The 22,119-nt window shown below is 43.7% G+C and overlaps 1 protein-coding gene across 3 annotated transcripts in view; it reads right to left on the bottom strand.

Moving 5' to 3' along the window:
* LOC124798009 overlaps positions 1-22,119 on the bottom strand; it is a 374,749-nt gene that overhangs the window by 183,543 nt on the left and 169,087 nt on the right. Inside the window, exon 1 of one of the 3 annotated variants that reach the window (XM_047261208.1) lies at positions 249-714. The exons of the other annotated variants lie outside the window; for them this stretch is intronic. The gene's annotated coding sequence lies outside the window, so the exon portion shown is untranslated. Of the gene's footprint in view, positions 1-248; positions 715-22,119 lie in introns of those variants that run through there. 3 annotated transcript variants of the gene reach the window in all.

Raw genomic sequence — 22,119 nt, 5'->3', positions numbered from 1 at the left:
CTGTAAAACTTTCACACATGCTGAATGAAAACTGTATTTTTACAAACATAGTGTGCATTTATTTTGGAGTGCCCCTCGTAATTTGACTCCCGAACAAGAAAGGTTTGATGATGCCTCTGCTACATTAGAGATGCTATTTTGAACTCCCAAGCTTCAACAGACACGGAGCTACGCCTAGAAATGTCTGAAAAAGGTGGAAAATGCTGTATAAAAGTACCCTGTATTGCGATATTGCCAAACTCTCTTACCTCTAGGCGGTCTTGTACGCTGCGACACACAGCAATAAATACAGCGAGCTTGCTTCTCGCCGTCACTTTCTGCACTGCGCGGAACAGCTGGTGGCGTCGATTGAGCCACCTCTGAACCACTTCTTTTGTCGGCAGCTGGGCAGTGCTCGGTTTGCCTCTGCGTCTAATTGTAAGTGGCCGTCCTTCGCGGTCGTCGCCGCACTGACACCGTTACGCCCGGGAGCGATAACTACTGGCGAAACGTCAATTACGGTCACGCTGCCTGCAGATACAGCTTCGGGCAGGGTCAACTGTCACGGCTATTAGGCTTCAGTGAAGTACACCTCAATCCGTGGAACACCACAAGTGCGCAAAAGTATTTCGAATGGTGCTTTGTGAACATTTTAGCTACATGTTCCATCATCTTTCGGGCGTGCACTCCGGACAGCGACAATTCTTCTTGCGATATTTCGGCTAGAAACCTCCCAGCCATCTTCAAGGTGAGTCGGAGACTGAGTTCACAGCGTTTGCGCGTGCGTATTTATACGGAGAGTCACGTGATACAAAGATGCTGAGGATTGAAAGCGTATGCGTCAAAGATATCAAAGTCGCCACTACTGCGCTAGTCATAGATAAGATGTATATAGCAAAGATAAACATATAAGCGCAGAGTGCAAACAAAATAGTGCTGCTGCGAATCCGCAGTGCTTGTAAATAAATAATTAATCTTTAAAAGTGTTAACATCTGTCGGAAGTGAAGATGCAGAAATTCTTTCCGAACGAAGGTGTGAAATAAGCGGTTTCTAAGCATTGTCAAGATGAAATCCTTCGTCACGGTTTAGCAGGTTGTCGGCTAGTTGTATTTCTACAGCTTCCTTAACTGAGTCCCAGAAAGCAGTAGTTAAAATCTTAACATCACATTTCTACTGGCCATGTCATGGATTATAAAGATGTTAAGATTTTAACTACTGCTTCATCTTTCTGGGACTCAGTTGTTAAGGAAGCTGTAGAAATACAACTAGCCGACAACCTGCTAAACCGTGACGAAGGATTTCATCTTGACAATGCTTAGAAACCGCTTATTTCACACCTTCGTTCGGAAAGAATTTCTGCATCTTCACTTCCGACAGATGTTACCACTTTTAAAGATTAATTATTTATTTACAAGCACTGTGGATTCGCAGCAGCACTACTTTGTTTGCACTCTGCGCTTATATGTTTATCTTTGCTATATACATCTTACCTATGACTAGCGCAGTAGTGACGACTTTGATATCTTTGACGCATGCGCTTTCAATCCTCAGCATCTTTGTATCACGTGACTCTCCGTATAAATAGGAACGCGCAAATGCTATGAACTCAGTCTCCGACTCGCCTTGAATATGCCTGGGAGGTTTCTAGCCGAAATATCGCAAGAAGAATTGTCGCTGTCCCGAGTGCACGCCCGAAAGATGATGGAACATTATGTCCGCCGGGAAAACTTCAAGAATCACATTTTAGCTACACTCTGCACGCCAAAATCTCGCGATTAGTAGACATATAACAGTGAGAACGGTCCTCAAACAGAATACACTGTCTCAAACATGCATTAACTTCAACATTTAAAAAATGTATCTTTCGTTTTCTTTCTCACATACTATGAGGGGCGTTCAATAAGTAAAGCAAAACATTTCTTTACTCGGTCAATTTCGATTGAAAAAATGCGGAATTTGTTAGACATCACGGAATATTCCAGCTTGCCACTACCCTTTCATTAAGTTCCGATAGGTGGCGGCGCTATACATACCCTGTACTGAAATGCAGGAGGATCTGCAACGAATTGGCGCATGGTGCAGGGAATGGCAATAGAATCCCATTGTAGACAATGGTAATTTGCTGCGAATACAAAGAAAGAAAGATCCTTTATCATTTAGCTACAATGTAGCAGGTCAGCAACTGGAAGCAGTTAATTCCATAAATTATCTGGGAGTAGGCATTAGGAGTGATTTAAAAGGGAATGACCATATAAAATTAATTGTCGGTAAAGCAGATGCCAGACTAAGAATCATTGGAAGAATCCTAAGGAATGCAATCCGAAAAAAAAGGAAGTAGGTTACAGTACACTTGTTCGCCCACTGCTTGAATACTGCTCACCAGTGTGGGATCCGTACCAGATAGGGTTGAAGGAAGAGATAGAGAAGATCCAATGGAGAGCAGCGCGCTTCGTTGCAGGATCATTTAGTAATCGCGAAAGCGTTACGGAGATGATAAATGAACTCCAGTGGAAGACTGTGCAAGGAGACGCTCAGTAGCTCGGTACGGGATTTTGTTGAAGTTTCGAGAACATACCTTCACCGAAGAGTCAAGCAGTATATTGCTCCTTCCTACGTATATCTCGCGAAGAGACCATGAGGATAAAATCAGAGAGATTAGAGCCCACACAGAGGCATACCGACAATCTTTCTTTCCACGAACAATACGAGATTGGAATAGAATGGAGAACCTATAGAGGTACTCAAAGTACCCTCCGCCACACACTGACAGGTGGCTTGCGTAGTATGGATGTAGATGTAGATCCTTCAAAATGGATCTGAAACGGAGCTGCATTCGAAGTGGAGAGCTGTCATTAAGTTTCCTTTCGTGGAAAAGCGGAGCATCGCAGATATTCATAGGCGCTTGCAGGATATCTACGGAGACCTGGCAGTGAACAAAGGCACTGAGTCACTGGGCAAGCAGTCTGACATAATCGTAACTCATCGTGCAAAAACTGACCCAGTCACCTACGTGCCGGCCAGCCGCACACAACTGTTAGTCGTGCAGTGCTCGAACGTGCGGACACACTCTTTCGAGGTGATCGACTAATCACAATCTAGCACCTCGATGCGCTGCTAGACATCTCTGTTGGTTGGTAATGCTGACACACTCTTCACCACTTAGGGTACTCATAGGTGTGTACCCGCTGCGTTCATCGCCGCCTAACAAGCCCACAAAGAACAACGCAGGCCCAGTTGTGCGGAACTGCTTGTGCGTTGCGAGGCACATCGTGGGAACGTTTTGTCAACCATCGTTACAAGCTATAAAAACGTGGGTTCAAGAACAACAGTGCGACAAATCAAGGTGTAAATGACGTGCGTTTTCCTGGTATGGAATTAACCCACTAGTTGTTCTGGAAGGGACTCTGAATGATCCGCAGTAAGCTGAGCTGCTTGGGGATCATCTCCTATTTTTGGTCTGCCATTACCATGACGGTTCTGCGGTGTTTCAAGATGATAACACGTCGCCAAGTCGCTCCCACGTCACCCGGACGATTACAGGAATACGCAGTGGAGGTCCAAAGACTGAGATGGCCACCCCAGATTCCAGATTTGCCTGCAGCGCCTCTCCTGGACTCATGACCATATTGGTTGCACCATGGACTACTGAAAAACCGTGGCCTGGTCAGATGAGTCCCGATTTTAGTTTGTTTGAGCTGATGGTAGGGTTCGAGTGTGACGCAGACTTCAGGAAGCCATGAAACCAAGTAGTTATAAATGAAATTCGTCAACAGCCATTTAATTGAGATATTTTATTTTGACTACCCATTTCGGCATTCCACTATGGCATCTTCAAGCCCCATATGCAGCTCTAAAAAATTAACAATACTTTCATATAGTGCCATTTATTCTTGGATGTTGTGAATTCAAAATCGTATCCCAAGCGCTTCATTCGAAGACTTGATTGCACTATGCTAGTAGAAGGCAATAGGCTGGGTGTCTGCGTCGGATGGAAACCGTGTTCTGACCATGTACCTAGAGTCCCTAATCTGTGGGGAAACTAATTTTTAATTAACAATTGTTAGTGGAAAATTTGGAAAAAAAGATTTTCAAAGTATGTCATTAACGAAAATAACAAAAGGTAGGCAGTTCTTTACTGGAACGAGAATAATTAAATTGAAAGTGAACCTTATACTCTTAAGGAATCTTACGTAAAAATAGTTATTGGCGTCATGACGTAGAAACAACACCTAACGCACACTTTCAAGTACTTCAGACCACACGTCTCAGTAGTCAGATAATAATCAAATAGCAGACACATACAACAAACTTTTTGTTACGTTACTCACCGTAATACTGTCTTAACTGTAGCAAGCAGAAAAATTGTTTTAATTTACTCATTGGTAAGGACTGTCATTTACCTAGCAGTTACTCTGATATACCTTTGTAATAAAATTTATAAATTATGCATCAAGCTATAAATTAGAAACTGTGCTTTGACAGTGAAATTCAGTGTCTAAGGAACGTAAAGTTTTACTACCAATTTTTTATTATGAAAGTTACTGTTTTCAGCAAATGAATTAATACTTGCTATTGCATCACTCTATGTCTGACATTATTCATACTACAGCCAAAGATTTCATTATTACGTAATTATCCAACAGTCGGAAAAATTGTGTTTCGATAATCTAATAAATTAATGTTCACCTCATTTTCTGACTGTCTCGGTTCGTACAAAGGGATGGGATGGATATTAATTGGATAACGACTTAGTAAAATTATTTACGTGACAATATGCACGAAAACAATGTTATTTAAGCAATAAAATTCCAACTACGCTGGTCAGCCTATTAGACTTCCAGTTATAAAAAGTCTAGATCTTACTTCACTTTATGATGCCGTTGGTTCGTCGAGAGGCTTCAGTTAGCGGTAAAAATAGGGCACAGGTTGATCTTGCCGTACCATAAGGACCTACAGCACTCTTGATGTTATGTGAATTACTCCTGCTTTATTTGTACTGTGCTCAATAGATGCCATTCACACAGCTAGCCCATATGAAATATCCGCCAAAACAACCATTTCAGTATTCACTGCTCCCCACTTTTGCATAGTCACACCGGCGAATACACACAACCAACGACAACAGCAGTCTGCTCGCGACTCTGAACTGCTACTGTTTTTGGCGCGCTCGCACGCCCAGCGATAACGCATTTACAATTTATTATACTCTTTGACAACACCATTTCCCTGACTAGACCAGCGTGTTTACTTACAAAATGTTAATATTCCATGCGTATTCTCTTTCTAAAATGACAAATAGCATTGGTAGCTTGACAACATATTTACAAAAACAAAATTCAGCACAAATACTAAAACAAACTTCGTAAAATACGTAGAAATTGTATGATCATCCACACACAGTTGTTGTGTTACGATGCCGAAACGCGGCTAATGTCACTGAAAACCTTTGAAGGAATTTTTATTGCGGGCTGAAACTATCTCACATTTTTATTTTGTATTTCTATTTTCATTACTTTTACGAAGAACATAGACAACGGAGATGTTAAAAGTGAGAGTCACGGCAAATTATACATAGGGAGGAGGAGGCTAGAGTACAGTACAGTACAGTACGAAACTGTAACCACCCCCCAGGATCGGCGTCTGCAGAGGAATGTGGCTTCACTTTTAACTTATTTAATATTCTTGCCCCCATTATTTCGAGCCAGAAACGACCAGAAGCAGGCAAATTAAGACTGTGTACCGAACCAAGACTCGAACCGGGAGACTTGCATTTCACAGGCAGTGCTCTTACGTACAGCGCTAGCCAGACACGATTCATCACAGCTTCAGTTCTGCCATAACTACTACTTCTACTTGCCAAAATTCACAGCATATCTCCCACACACCTTCTCGGGAACAAAATGGTTCAAATGGCTCTGAGCACTATGGGACTTAACTTCTGAGGTCATCAGTCGCCTAGAACTTAGAACTACTTAAACCTAACCAACCTAAGAACATCACACACCTCCATGCCCGAGGCAGGATTCGAACCTGCGACCGTAGCGTCCAGACTGTAGCGCCTAGAAGCGCTCGGCCACCTCGGCCGGCTTCTCGGGAAAGCACTGCAGAAATAAAACTCGGGATAAATGGCTTAGCCACAACTTAGAGGCTGTGCACTAATTTGAAAGCAATTTTTTCTATGAGTTCATAGTCCCTAAGGTATTCTGGGCAGCTGCTGTGAATTTTTAAAGGTAGGAGACAGGTACTGATCGATTTAAAGCTGTAGGTGCAGGTCATGAGTCTTGCTGGATGTTCAGAAGTCGACGAGGGAATTCTCCACGGGAGGCAACGTTCCCAATGCGGTTTCCGATGTGTCACACAGTTTTAAATCGTCAGGAAATTTCGAAACAGCGCACATGCTGGCGTAGAATTATTGACTCAACATGAAAACCACTTTAGCGTTCGAAAATTGATGGAATCTACCTTTTTTGGAATTCAGAAAAAAAGCCGTAACTGTGTTCCGTTACGACTGGCCACTTGAAAGACAAGAACAGATTAATGTAGCTTGGCTCTAGCAGTGGTCCATGTTTTTCGATTCAACACCACTTCGACTAAACCACGTACAGATAAAAATTTTTGGCTGCTAGAGAAGTCAGTATCGCATCTGCGCAACTGCAGTTGGCCTCACCTGGCTCCGTGGACTGCACATCAATTCTTTTCATCAAAGAAAAATGTAATCTCAAGGGGATTCGAATCTGGGTCCTCCGCATTTATAACTAGCAACAATAGACAGCGCAGGTAGCGGAATAGGGGCGCTTAGCTCCAATGTTGGTGTCCGCCGAAATACCGCAATACGATACGCGCGTCCGGGAAACGCTGTGACATCCAGCACAGATTAAAATGCTACTGTGACGGAAACACGAGCAGATTGCACTTATTCTGTATGATAGCTTTCTGACTACGAGAGGAAGCCAGCAGCCATGTGTTAGCCGGGCTGAGAACATCGCGCAGAAGTCGAGAATTTCATGGGCAATTTGGTAGGACTATTCGCAACAGTAAGATCTGGAAGGTAAGAAGTAGCTTGTGAATAGCACTGAAACGTTGGTAACAGACAAACCTATCAACTACAATTAGAGTTGCGCTCTATCAAAACTACGATTCGGTAGTTTTGGTCCAGTACATAATGGTAGGAGTACCAGGATTGTTGGTAACACTGGTAGGGAAAGAAACAAAAGAAAGTGTGAGAGAGAAACTAGGAGCCGACGTCTTCTCTCTGCTTTTTGTTTGTTTGTTTTGCATATAATTAGAACTGCATATCGTTCAATGTTACTTCACTGCGTATTTTTTATCCTTGCAAAATATAAACTGAATTTCTTAAGTAATAAAAATTAATTGACTACGTAACTTCTGCGCTTTTAAGTAAGCAATTACTTTTGATGCAAGTACAGTTTACATGCACGAACACAAAAGATCTATGTAATTAGTATTGTTATTTGGCACTCAGTAGAAAGATCCCATCATCATGATCAAAGGCAAGAGTTTCCTGTTAATATTCTCAAGTGCGAAAGTTGTTTAGCAATAACAAAAACATGTTTTGCATACCCTCGACGACGTAACCGAAGCAGTGTTTGATACATATTTCGTATTTTTTTTACTTTACCTTTTTGATGAGGAAATTTCATTTTCTAGCGCTGCATGATGAATCTGTATTTTTCTTTACTTTTGCTACAATATCCCTCTGTTTCACGTTACAAATAAACACTTTTCGCAAAATCTGAATTAAACAATAACAATTTCAATTTCAATTTTGCAATAAATACTGTTCATTCTGCAGTAAGAGAGGAGAATAACTATGTAGAACAAAAATGTTTCGTAGTTTACTTGGTCCTTTATATACCCTTTCTTAGTCTCTATATGGTTCATCATTTTCAGTTTTTAGGGGAATCTAACAACAAATTAATTGCATATGTAAAGAAAGCGCTCGTTATGAGGTAACGCTCGATAGGCATGCAACACACCCAAGGTACAAGCAATGTAGATATGATCTCAACTGACCAAAGCTACTAGAAAAACTACCGTACTTGCTTACGTTACCCTACGTTACTCTAACAGCTAGGGAGGTGATCCTCACCCGGAACGAACCCGCGTGGTGGATTAACGAGCGTTGGTCTGGTAACCAGCCAACCTGAGTATTGTTTTTATCCTTTTTTCCACGCTCGGTCAGAAAAATTCTGGGCTCGTCCCCAATCTTCCTCAAAAAAAATATTACACACAAACATAATACTGTAATAGTGCAATTACATAGGCTTCCGCGGCCAGATTCTGTTAACATGAAAGTTTTCCGAGTCTACAAAAGACTCAGCAAAAGATTACTGTAACTGTGGCCGAAACATCCGAAACATTTTTTAAAGTAATTGTTGTTCACCATATACATATACTATAAACAAACATCAAAAAAGGTTTGCATCACCTCGGTTCCGAGAGTTCCGGAACCTGTACAGAAAATTCGAATAGAGAACAACGTAAACATCATTTACCCCTTTTTATTGCTCACGAAAACCACACATCGCATGTTGTACCGCCATTCAGCGATACCTTCAGAGGTGGTGGTCCAGATTGTTGTACACACTGGTGCCTCTAATACCCAGTAGCACGTCCTCTTGCATTGATGCATGCTTGTATTCGTCGTGGCATACTATCCACAAGTTCATCAACGCGCTGTTCGTCCAGATTCTCCCACTCCTCAACGACGATTCGGCGTAGATCCCTCAGAGTGGTTGGCTGGTCACGTCGTCCATAAACGGTTCTTTTCAATCTATCCCCGGCATGTTCGATAGGGTTCATTTCTTGAGAAAATGCTGGGCACTCTAGTCGAGCGATGTCGTTATCCTGAAGGAAGTTATTCACAGGATGTGCACGATGGGGGGGGGGGGGGGCAATTGCCGTCCATGAAGACGAATGCCTCACCAATATGCTGCGGATATGGTTGCACTGTCGGTCGGAAGATGGCATTCACGTATCTTACAGCCGTTACGGCGCCTTCCATGACCACCAGCGGCGTATGTCGGCCCCACATAAAGCCACCCCAAAACAGCGAGGAACCACCTTGCTGGACAGTGTGTCTAAGGCGTTCAGCCTGACAGGGTTGCCTCCAAACACGTCTCCGATGATTGCCTGGTTGAAGACATATGCGACACTCATCGGTGAAGAGAACGTGATGCCAATCCTGAGCGGTTCATTCGGCATGTTGTTGAGCCCATCTGTAGCGCGCTGCATGGTGTCGTGGTTGCAAAGATGGACCTCACCATGGACGATGGAAGTGAAGTTGCGCTTCATGCACAGTTTGAGTCTTAACGTTCTGTGGCTGCACGAAAAGCATTATTCAACATCGTGGCGTTGCTTTCAGGGCTCCTCCGAGCCATAATCCGTAGGTAGTGGTCATCCACTGCAGTAGCAGCCCTTGGGCGGCTTGAGGGAGGCATGTCATTGACAGTTCCTGTCTCTCTGTTTATCTCCTCCGTGTCCGAACAACACCGCTTTGATTCACTCCGAGAGGCCAGGGTACTTCCCTTGTTGAGAGCCCTTCCTGGCACAAAGTAACAATGCGGACGCGATCGAACCGCAATATTGACCGTCTAGGCTTGGTTGTACTACAGATAACACGACCTGTATACCTCCTCCTTGGTGGGATGACGGAAACTGATCGGCTGTCGGACCCCGACCGTCTAATAGGCGTTGCTCATGCATTGTTGTTTAGATCTTTGGGTGGGTTTAGTGACATTTCTGAACAGTCAAAGGGACTGTGTCTGTGATACAATATCCACAGCCAACGTCTATCTTCAGGAGTTCTGGGAACCGGTGTGATGCAATTTTTTTTTTTTTTTTTTTTTGATGTGCGTATATACCCAGAAAACTTTCATTTAGCACAAATGATAGATAACATAGCTAACAACTTGCCTGTCTTAGATTAACTGAACTAATGGTGGGAGGCATCTACTTTATTTTTCGTTTAACCTGGCAAGTTTAGTGCCAGCAGGCCCTCTCTTACAGCATTTTATGTGAATTGCCTGACAACAGAAGTAAAGCACCAAAAATAAAAGGTCGGGATTTCATGTAACTTTGTACATGTACACACCATCGGTGGTTATGTAAACGATTTAAACGAGCAATTCTTTGTGACAGGTAGAAGGGCGACCGAACTGCATTACAGTTTTTCGTTGTTGTTGTTGTTGTTGTTACCAGACTCTGTAGAGTGTATAATGGGGGTGTGAACAGTGTCAGCTGTTGAGCGATCACTGAACGACAGGCAGGTGCCACGGTCCTGTGAGAGAGTTATCGGCACCTGACAGAATTGGAAAGAGGGTTCACTGTGAGACTATTTGGCGCGCTGGTCGAATCGTGCAATATCTAGGTTTGTGGGGCATTCAGATGTGATGGTGGCCCGATGTTCGGTTGTATAGGAACGTGAGGGTGGGCACACCCTTCATCAAGATCCCAGTTGAGATGTCTGACCAACTGAAGGGAGGGTCGCCATACCGTGCACCAAGCACATCGCAACCCCTTCCCAGCTACATCCACCCTCTGAGAACAGCGAATGGACTACTTGCAACATTCTCTGTCATCCCACATCAATAATCGGAGACTAGCAGCAACCGGACTAGGATTTACCTCCCCATATGTAGGCTGCCGTGAGCACCACGACACAAGCGGCTGTCTCTGGAGTGGTGGCGCGACTGCGAAGCATAGACTGCTGGTGAATAGCATCGCACTGTGTTCACTAATGAATCGCAGTTCCGCACTACTACAGATGACCATCGTCGACGAGTAGACATATTGTGGTGATACGGGGAGGCGTCCCATTCCTTCAAAGTTTTGTAGAGAGGGACAGCGCTGTTACTCTTGGCGTCATGTTGTGCGGACTGGGTCACGGCTGGGAGGGTCTGACGGAATACTAATGCCATAACGGCGCATTACGGACATTCTGCGTCCTTGTATGTTACCTCGCATGCGGCAGAAGCTTGGTGCCATACGAAGTGGGTGAGAGAAGTACTGAGACATTTTTTATCTACCAATGCTTTTATTTTTTTATCAAGCAACAATATATCCATGTCAAAGTACACTCATGCTCATAAATTAAGGATAATGCTGATACATGGCGAAACAACTATCTGGAGGGCGGTTTGCGGGTTTAAATCACCTCGGGGTATGACCATGCGGTGCATTTGACCTGCGGTCGTCGCACAGTGGCGCTGGCAGCAGTCCACATACGCAGAGGTGTGTTGGGGCATGTCAGAGTACAGTGCAAAGTGTAAGTGTGCAGACGTTTTCAGACGTGCTAATGGTGACTGTGTGTTGAAAACGGCTCAAAGAACACACGGGCCCTCCGAGTGCCACAAAGTGTGATCTACATTATGGCAACGATTCCAGCAGACAGGAAACATGTCCAGGAGCTACAGTACGGGACGTCCACAGTGTACAACACGACAAGAGAGCCGATATCTCACCATCAGTGCCCGCAGACTGCCACGGAGTACTGCAGGTAGCCTTGCTCGGGACCTTACTGCAGCCACGGGTACAGTTGTCTCCAGACACACAGTCTACAGACGACTGGGCAGACATGGTTTATTCGCCCAGAGACCTGCAAGGTGCATTCCACTGACCCCTCGTCACAGGAGAGCCCGTAAAGCCTGGTGTCAAGAACATGGTACATGGTCACTGGAACAGTGTTCCCAGATTATGTTCACAGACGAGTCCAGGTATGGTCTGAACAGTGATTCTCGCCGGGTTTTCATCTGGTGTGAACCAGGAACCAGATACCAACCCCTTAATGTCCTTGAAAGGGACCTGTATGGTGGTCGTGGTTTGATGGTGTGGGGTGGGTTGTGTTGGGGGGAGACCAAACTGCGAGGTCATCGGTCTCATCGGATTAGGGAAGGAAGTCGGCCGTGCCCTTTTCAAAGGAACCATCCCGGCATTTGCCGGTGTGGGGTGGGATTATGACTGGTGCACGCACACCCCTGCATGTCTTTGACAGAGGAACTGTAACAGATCAGGTGTATCGGGACGTCGTTTTGCACCACTATTTCCGCCTTTTCAGGGGTGCAGTGGGTCCCACCTTCCTCCTGATGGATGATAACGCACGGCCCCACCGAGCTGCCATCGTGGAGGAGTATCTTGAAACAGAAGATATCAGACGAATGGAGTGACATGCATGTTCTCCAGACCTAAACCCCATCGAGCACGTCTGGGATGCTCTCAGTCGACGTATCGCTGCACGTCTTCAAACCCCTAGGACACTTCAGGAGCTCCGACAGGCACTGGTGCAAGAATGGGAGGCTATACGCCATCAGCTGCTCGACCACCTGATTCAGAGTATGCCAACCCGTTGTGCGGCCTGTGTACGTGTGCATGGTGATCATATCCTGTATTGATGTCGGGGTACATGCGCAGGAAACAGTGGCGTTTTGTAGCACGTGTGTTTCGGGACGGTTTTCTCAACTTATCACCAATACCGTGGACTTAAAGATCTGTGTCGTGTGTGTTCCCTACGTGCCTATGCCATTAGCGCCAGTTTTTTGTATTACCACGTTGTGTGGCACCACATTCTGCAGTTATCCTTAATTTATGAGCATGAATGTATATTAATAAACGGCTGAAACTGTCAACTAATCACCGAATCATAGTTGCAGATTACCCCGTCAAACGTTTCATAGTACTCAGAGCCACTTTTTTGAGAATTTACTTGATACCTTTTTTTTATCACTATGGCGTACTCTTCAAGTATACAGTCCCTGATGCCTCACAAACTTCTTTATCGTCTCATCTCTTCTATCATTTGGAACAAAACTATGCCCTTGTCGGGAAGTGACGTTTCACAACCGTTGGACAGAACTGAATCATTGTGTTATTCTTATTCTCAGCGGCACTCCCGGTGGAGGACAGGTGAAGTTCATTCACATCTCTTCTAGAGATAATGGTACACAGTTGAGCGAACTTCATTTCAACCTTTCCTGGCTTCGCCTTCACAGTATCTGTAAAAGTGTGAATGCTTACTTTTCATGTTATGTTTTCCAGAAACACTGATCTATAGTTTCCTTCAAATAAACGATATACCAGGTTGCTATAATTAAACTTTCTCTATTTAACACGTTATAACACGGAAACTAATTACGGTACGAGTACCAAACTTGGTAGCATAAATGTCCAGAGTATGGGGTGCATGATGTCCATACGTCACAGCGCAACCGTCCAGTACCACCTATGGCCACCTGGTGCCTTGATCAGTCATGGTGATTCATAGTCTCTTACACCCGACCACTCGGAGTGCGCTTGTTGACGTGTCCAACATGAGTTCAGAAACTTTACAAATTTTACTGTGAAACTTTTTGGACTTTCTGCAGTGAACCACTAACACGATTGTTACAGTTTCTCAAACTTAAGAAGAAAAAAGAAACACATGAAACCAGCAACAGGCCACTAGTATCTTTAACTTTCAGTTGAACACACTTCCATAGTCATTGCAAAAAGGGAACAAGCGAATGACTTTTGACCTTTCTAGGTGGGGTGAAGATTTCGAGATCCGATAGCGACGCCATTTAGTGGTTGGCTACCTACCTACCCGTATCTACCAATCTAACTATTCTTCATCACCCAGTTCCAATATATAACTCACTTTTAAAAACAAGCTGACTCATGACCTTTCTGCAATGACCGATTCATTTAGAAATCACTACAGTACAGAAAAAAACCCGCAATTTACTTTCGTTCATGAGAAGCACAACAAGAGAGGAATTAGAGGGAAATACGTAGATTCAGTAATTTTTGAGAACATTTCCCGTGGAGAACAGCGGTCTGGCAAAAAGTACTTTAAAAATGGACACAAAGAGTCTAGACCGCAAAAAAGTTTATTTTGTAGTAACCTGTTTCGGTCAGTTTTTGACCATCCTCGCTCCCTCATACCATGGTGGTAGGCGGTGGCGGTGGATTCAGCAGGTGGTGTAATTAGCAGCCGACGTTCGTGGAGTTACAATACCTCCACCATTCACCGCAACCACCTATCATTATGGTATGATGGTTGGAGGATGGTCAAGTCAAAAACTGACCGAAACCGGTTACCACAAAATAAATGTCTTTGCGGTCGAGACTGAATCCACATTTAAAGTACGCAGATTCAAACTATAAGCGCTTGCGTCAGGTATGGATGTGAGACAAGGGGTAGTACACTAGTAATGAAGATCCGAGAAAAGTAAATAGCGTGACAGTGAGAAATGAAAAGGTAAAGAAACTTAATTGGGGGAAAATGGCAGCATTTGCTTTATTATATGACATAAGAAAACCGGACACTTACGTTAATTTTTGGGGAAATGTTATGAAGGTGTCAAACGAATGCGTCTCTGCACTCTGCTAGACGGTACACCATTAAAAAAATATAACCTGTGACAACGTAACTGTGTATATAAAGGGCGAAAGTTATTGAACTATAAGAAATAATAACTTTTTAACGATTTGTGTTAGGAAGTTCAAACTGCACGATTGGACACGCGGCATGATGACAATTAGTATGCCAATGCATGGTTTGGTTCAGCGACGAATCTCATTTTCAATATTGACTTTGGATGGGTTCGTCAATAAGCAAAATTGGCGCATTTTGGGGGACTCAGAACCTCATTTCGCGATCGAGAAGTCTCTTCACCCTCAACAGATGAATTTTGCTGTACAATGTTCAGTCACGGAACAATCGGTGAGACACTCATTGATGGCACGGTCTATACCGAAAGGTGCGTGAAGATTTTCGATGATGATTTCATCCCCATTATTCAAAGTGACCCTGATGTCGACAAGATGTGGTTCATGTAAGACGCAGCTGGGCCCCATCGATGTAGGAGTGTGATGTCCTGGAGGAGCATTTTGAGGACCGCATTCTGGCTCTGGAGTAGGTAACCAGAGGCCACTGGCATGGGTCTCGATTGGCCGCCATATTCTCTGGATCTGAACACATGCGACTCATTGTAAGGATATATTAAAGACAAGGTGTACAGCAATAACCCTTAAACCGTGGCTGAGCTGAAAACAGCCATTCAGGAGGTCATCGACAGCATCGATATTCCGACACTTCAGTGGGTCATGCAGAATTTCGCCATTCGTCTGCGCCACATCATCGCCAAAGAGGGCAGGCGTATCGAACACGTCATAATCCAAATCCAAATATCTGTAGCGACGTTTAAATGTTGAATGAAGTGTGTTCATGCCGTAGTTTGTTGGAGATGGGACCAAACTACGCGGTCATCAGTCCCTTCGACCTTTGAATAACTAAAACCGATAAAACTTCACACTGTAAGAGGGAACTATAATAGCCATAAAATTACAAATGATTGACAGAGAAGGAAGGAAGGAAGGAAGGAAGGCAGGAAGGAAGGAAGGCGGAAGAAGGGAAGAGGGAAAGAAAGAGAAGAATGACAGGAGCATGAAGGAAGAAGCACAGGTAGACAAGATAGACACTCAAGATAAAACAAACCCCAATAACGAAAGGAGTGGGAAGGCAGAGGGCGCCGAAGTTTGTAACTAATCTACTTTTATTTCCCACATAGTTCAATAATTGTCACCCTATATGTAAGAAACTGTGTTTACTTTAGCTAGAGAGACATTCATCACTGAAGACAGCTTACATTCAAAGTCAGAGTAATCATTTTAAAAAGGCTCGCCAGACTATATACAGAGTTTGGTTTCTTTGAGGCACGTTCGTTACGTCAAGGTAGGGCTAAGAACAATGAAGTGGATACCAGGTGTGTCGCTGATTCATTCTTAGTTACATTACGCACGAAAATATTTCAGATATGTTGAAATGCTTCCTGTTACAGACTGTAACCGCAAAAGGTTGTATCCTTAACAGGCTTTAGAATAACTGATCAACAAAAACCGTATGACCAGTGCCCAACACGAAATTTAACACCACCTGGTGGCGTTGTAGCCATATGACACTGTGAGGAAAGTGTATAAGAGGAGGAGAGACGAATGGGAATTATTCTGATCACGATGTAGACGGCAGATTCGGAAATACACTGACATAAGCAAGTTTGACAAACGGCAGATTTTTATAGTCATATGCCTGGGCACCAGCACCGCGTGCTGCATGCTGCTACTGTCGTGAACATCTAAGGAAAGTGTCAGAAGAACGCCGACATAACCGCGGAGCTTGTAAGTAAATAGAGTGGCCTTTGGGGTGCGCCAGATGTGTGAAGCTCAACCTCCCTCTGAGTACCCAGACCCACTGAGCTGCTGACCGCTCCAAGCAAACTCGTATCGCTCGATACAAGGCGAGTGCAAATTCAAGTCGTCCGATTTGACTCAGAAAACTGTTTTATGTAAATGAAACGAAGCTAAATCCGCCTCTGCTGTTAGTTTCTCAGTTAAAAGTTTTATAATTTCCACATAAATTTAAAACCTTGGTTTTGGGATTCGCGCGCGCGTTTTCTACTATGCAGTCCGTCTCATTCGACTTCGAGGAATCTACTAAGAAAAAAAAAATATTTTTCGACATCCTAGTGTCTGACATTATAGCTTGATAGGAACTGCTTTTATTTTCGTTTTTGCCCATTCTTATTGTGATAATTCCCAAATGTGTAAACCATCGGGCATATTTCGAAAAGTTCGCAGTGAAGAATGTAGTCGCTGGCCAAGTTACGTTTGGTGCGTTTTATACCAACCACTACAGCGTACGAAATTAGCTAACATACAGAAGTTGTTTTTAGCGGTGGAAATAGTGTCACACCTCTTTCCATTCTGGAGAAAATAAACGAGATATACTGGAGATCGTCCGCGACGAGGTTGGCTCCCACCCATCACATGCGCGGTAATTGCCGCCTGCTATTGCGGAAGTGTCTCTTGTTCCCCTTCTTTTTCTATGCCACCGATACAAATCGAAGCTCGAACTGCAAGAAGTGCTTAATGAAATGAAGAGATACCGGGAGTCATCAGCTCACGACGCTGGCTCTGTGTGTTTCTCAATCTATGCTACCTGGTTTCAGGAAATAAAGTTACCTATTTATTTGGCTCGCAACTTTACCTATAGTTTTGAATTTATTCGCTCATTTATGTATAATCTGTTTACGTTACAACCGCCGTTTCAGCCAAGCGTGCTGCGAACTTCACATGTACTGCTATTTGCTATTTCGAATGACGCACGAGCGACATAACTGTGCTCTATAACATTGTCCTTGAACTGAATTCGGTATACTTGCAGCACATAAAACAAACATACATTATGCTAATTTTTTGTTCTACAGCAAACTAGTCGAAATTAACAACTGTAAAAACCTTGTTTTACGGTCGAACAATGCAGCTGTGCGTGTAGGAGACAATGGTACTTCCACTTTTTAATATGTTCTTCTGCAGAAAAGCGTAGAAAACGAAAAAATTATTGTTTTACTGTTTAATACTGAAGCGAAGTTTAATAAATCTGCTATTAATACAGTCTTCTCCAGAGAAGCTTTCGAAGTTAAAATAAAAGCGTTGGTTTACGATTTAATAATTTGAGTTTAGGTTCAGGCAACAGTTTTAGTTTCTTTTGCACCTTTCTCGTTTTCTCTCATTGTTCCACATAAGCGCGCACACCGCGCTACACGTTCCCCCCCCCCCCCCCCCCAAACCAGAAATGTTCTATTTTTACATTTTTCAAAACGAAACAAACCTTTGTTTTTCTTCTCTAGCCGAACTACGTTATTTATCAACACTTTCCCACCTGAGCGCACTCCTCGATAACGTATATTTGCAAGCTGACTATTCCAGTCAACGGACGCTAGAAATATGCAAAAGTAGTAACGCACTAAGAGTATAACGTGACTGTGCATCAGTCATGTAGTCGAGTACTGTCTAACACCTTGGATTCTGTTGGCACGTAAAAAACAAAACTAGCTTCGCGTTCTGTCGTCGGCAATTGAAAAATGGACAGTTTATAATAAACTTGGAAAGTAACATATTAGAGCAAACTAGTTAGAAAGGTGAGATGAGTTAGTCAGTACACAAGCGAAGACAGAGAAAACAGCAGTGGTACTTGTGCTGCGCTAGGCGCCGTAGGACCCAAAAGGTTGGGTGTGTGGGTACACGCCCTCCGAACCTCCGTCACGGGAAAGGCACCTCTACTTCTGTGCTCTGTAGATACGATTAGGTGACAAAATGTTTAATATTCGCAAGTCATCACATAAAGTGGAGTTCGGAACAGTAGGGTAGTCTGCGATCTGTGCAGATTTGACAAATGCAGGCACAAGTGTTTCGGACCACAACTTTCAGAGCAAGTTGTTGAACATGGAACTCCGCAGCAACCGACCGCCACGTGTTCCCCTGTTGATCCAACTCAATCTTCAATTACGAATACAGTGGGCTCGAGATCATTGACGTTGGACCGTGGATCCATGGAAACATGTCGCCTCGTCATGAGAATCACGCTTCTTGTTACGTCAGGTCGATTCTCAGGTCAAGATACGCCGTCATCCAGGCGAACCATGCGCCGCTACACGGACACTGGCCAATGGGAACAGTTATGTTATGGGGGATCTTCACTTCGGCGTTCATGGGACCTGTGGACCGCAATGCTTCAAGAATGTTTTCTTCCCCGACGGCAATGGCATCTTCCAGCAGGGCAACTGCCCGTTCAAAACTACGCTGACCAAAAAATGTTGTGTGACAAACGAAAGTTGATATGGTGATACTACATCTGAAGGAAAGCGAATACTGAAGTATTGTTCCATGTATGTTAGCCCAGTACTTAGCCATATCTGTAACGTTTCCTTTAGGAGTGGTCGGTTTCCTGACCGATTAAAGTACTCGGTAGTGAAGCCACTTTATAAAAAAGGGAGACAGGGATAATGTTGACAATTATAGACCTATTTCTATGCCATCGGTGTTTGCTAAAGTTATCGAGAGGGTTGTATATACAAGGTTACTGGAGCATTTAAATTCACATAATTTGCTGTCAAATGTACAGTTTGGTTTTAGAAATGGCTTAACAACTGAAAATGCTATAGTCTCTTTTCTCTGTGAGGTTTTGGACGGATTAAATAAAAGGTTGCGAACATTAGGTGTTTTCTTTGATTTAACGAAGGCTTTTGACTGTGTTGACCACAAAATATTACTGCAGAAGTTGGACCATTATGGAGTAAGGGGAGTAGCTTACAATTGGTTCGCCTCTTACTTTAAGAACGGAAAGCAGAAGGTAATTCTCCGCAATATTGAGAGTGGTAGTGATGCTCAGTCCCAATGGGGCACTGTTAAATGGGGCGTTCCCCAAGGGTCGGTGCTGGGGCCACTGCTGTTTCTTATTTATATAAACCATATGCCTTCTAGTATCACAGGTGATTCAAAAATATTTCTGTTTGCTGATGACACCAGCTTGGTAGTGAAGGATCTTGTGTGTAATATTGAAAGAGTATCAAATAATCTAGTTCATGAAACAAGTTCGTGGCTTGTGGAAAATAATTTGATTCTATATCACAGTAAGACTCAGTTTTTACAGTTTCTAACTCACAATTCAACAAGAACTGACATTTTGATCAGACAGAATGGGCATATTATAAGCGAGACGGAACAGTTCAAGCTCCTAGGCGTTCGGATAGATAGTAAGCTGTTGTGGAAAATCCATGTTCAGGATCTTGTTCAGAAACTAAATTCCGCTTTATTTACCATTAGGACAGTATCTGAAATAAGTGACATTTCAACACGAAAAGTAGTCTACTTCGCATATTTTCATACGCTTATGTTATATGGTATTATTTTTTGTGTTGTGACTTGGCAAGACAGCCAAGCCACTAGGAGGTGAAGCCGAAAGGCACGCGTTTAAGCTCACGCAGGCTGGCGTGAGGTATCACAAGATAAATAGCAATTGATAATGGCGCCTTGCTAGGTCGTAGCAAATGACGTAGCTGAAGGCTATGCTAACTATCGTCTCGGCAAACGAGAGCGTAATTTGTCAGTGAACTATCGCTAGCAAGTCGGCTGTACAACTGGGGCGAGTGCTAGGACGTCTCTCTAGACCTGCCGTGTGGCGGCTCTCAGTCTGCAATCACTGATAGTGGCGACACGCGGGTCCGACGTATACCAACGGACCGCGGCCGATTTAAAGGCTACCCCCTATACAGCAAGTGTGGTGTCTGGCGGTGACACCACATTTTGAGGTAATTCTTCTGATTCAAAAACGGTATTTTTGGCTCAAAAACGGGCTGTTCGAGCTGTGTGTGGTGTAAGTTGGAAAACCTCTCGTCGACCCCTATTCAGTAGTCTGGGAATTTTGACATTGCCCTCACAGTATATATTTTCTTTAATGTCGTTTGTTGTTAGCAATATTAGCTTATTCCCAAGAGTTAGCAGCTTTCACTCAGTTAATACTAGGCAGAAATCAAATCTGCATGTGGAATGCACTTCCTTGACTCTTGTGCAGAAAGGAATGCAGTATTCTGCTGCATCCATTTTCAATAAGCTACCACAAGAACTCAAAAATCTTAGCAGTAACCCAAACACTGTTACGTCTAAACTGAAGAGTTTCCTCATGGCTCACTCCTCCTATTCTGTCGAGGAGCTCCTGGAAGAGCTAAAAAATTAAGCAAATTCCAGTGTTACATTGTTGATTTTCTTTATTTAAACTTACGACTTGTCGCCTGAATATGTTTCTTATATTTCATTTTATCTGTTTCTACAATCGTGTTATAATTTCATGTATTGACTCGTTCCATGACCATGGAGACTTCTCCTTAATGTGGTCCCACGGAACACTAAATAAATAAATAAATAAAAAGATGATGCCTATTCAAATTTTGCGCCAGTCGCGTAGGAGTGCCTCTTTTTGCGTCACCATGGCGATGCAAATCAGGTTTGTTTCAAATACTCACTGTAACGGTCGTGAACTAATGCCCCTTTGAGATTGGACGCTGTGAATTGATGTTAGTCAAGAAGACTTTTAAAGCGACAAAGACGCCATTATCAGTACCTAAGTGGCTTAGAACGAGGTCGTGTAATAGGGCTACGTGTAGCTGGGTGTTGCTCCTACGATACTGCCAACAGACTTGGCAGCAATGTAGCCACTGTAAATGGCGGGAAGCGGTGGTCACGAGAATGTACGGTCGCAATAAGACCAGGCTCCGGACGGTCACGTGGCACTGCCGAGAGGGAAGACCATCGTGTTCAGCGCATGGCTCTGGTGCTTCGTACTGCACCTGCAGCAACAACCTGAGCAGCATTTAGCACAAGAGTGACACAATGACATGTTATAAATCTGTTACTTCTAGGACAACTCCGAGCAACACCCCAAACCACTGTCATTTGCTACCTCAGTGGTATGAAGCGAGAGCTCATTGGGAGGCAGGGTAGGGGTCTACATCTACATTATTACTCTGCAATTCACATTTAAGTGCTTGGCAGAGGGTTCATCGAACCACAATCATACTATCCTCTCTACCATTCCACTCCCAAACAGCGCGCGGGAAAAACGAACACCTAAACCTTTCCGTTCGAGCTCTGATTTCTCTTATTTTATTTTGATGATCATTCCTACCTATGTAGGTTGGGCTCAACAAAATATTTTCGCATTCGGAAGGGAAAGTTGGTGACTGAAATTTCGCAAATAGATCTCGCCGCGACGAAAAACGTCTTTGCTTTAATGACTTCCATTCCAACTCGCGTATCATATCTGCCACTCTCTCCCCCCTATTACGTGATAATACTAAACGAGCTGCCCTTTTTTGCACCCTTTCGATGTCCTCCGTCAATCCCACCTGGTAAGGATCCCACACCGCGCAGCAATATTCTAACAGAGGACGAACGAGTGTAGTGTAAGCTGTCTCTTTAGTGGACCTGTTGCATCTTCTAAGTGTCCTGCCAATGAAACGCAACCTTTGGCTCGCCTTCCCCACATTATCATCTATGTGGTCTTTCCAACTGAAGTTGTTCGTAATTTTAACACCCAGGTACCTAGTTGATTTGACAGCCTTGATAATTGTAGTATTTATCGAGTAATCAAATTCCAACGGATTTCTTTTGGAACTCATGTGGATCACCTCACACTTTTCGTTATTTAGCGTCAACTGCCACCTGCCATACCATACAGCAATCTTTTCTAAATCGCTTTGCAACTGATACTGGTCTTCGGATGACCTCACTAGACGGTAAATTACAGC

This window comes from Schistocerca piceifrons, chromosome 1 (genome assembly GCF_021461385.2).
Source record: "Schistocerca piceifrons isolate TAMUIC-IGC-003096 chromosome 1, iqSchPice1.1, whole genome shotgun sequence".
Classification (NCBI taxonomy): domain Eukaryota; kingdom Metazoa; phylum Arthropoda; class Insecta; order Orthoptera; family Acrididae; genus Schistocerca; species Schistocerca piceifrons.
The sequence above is the reverse complement of the archived record's forward strand: the minus strand, read 5'-3'. Positions and strand labels throughout refer to the sequence as shown.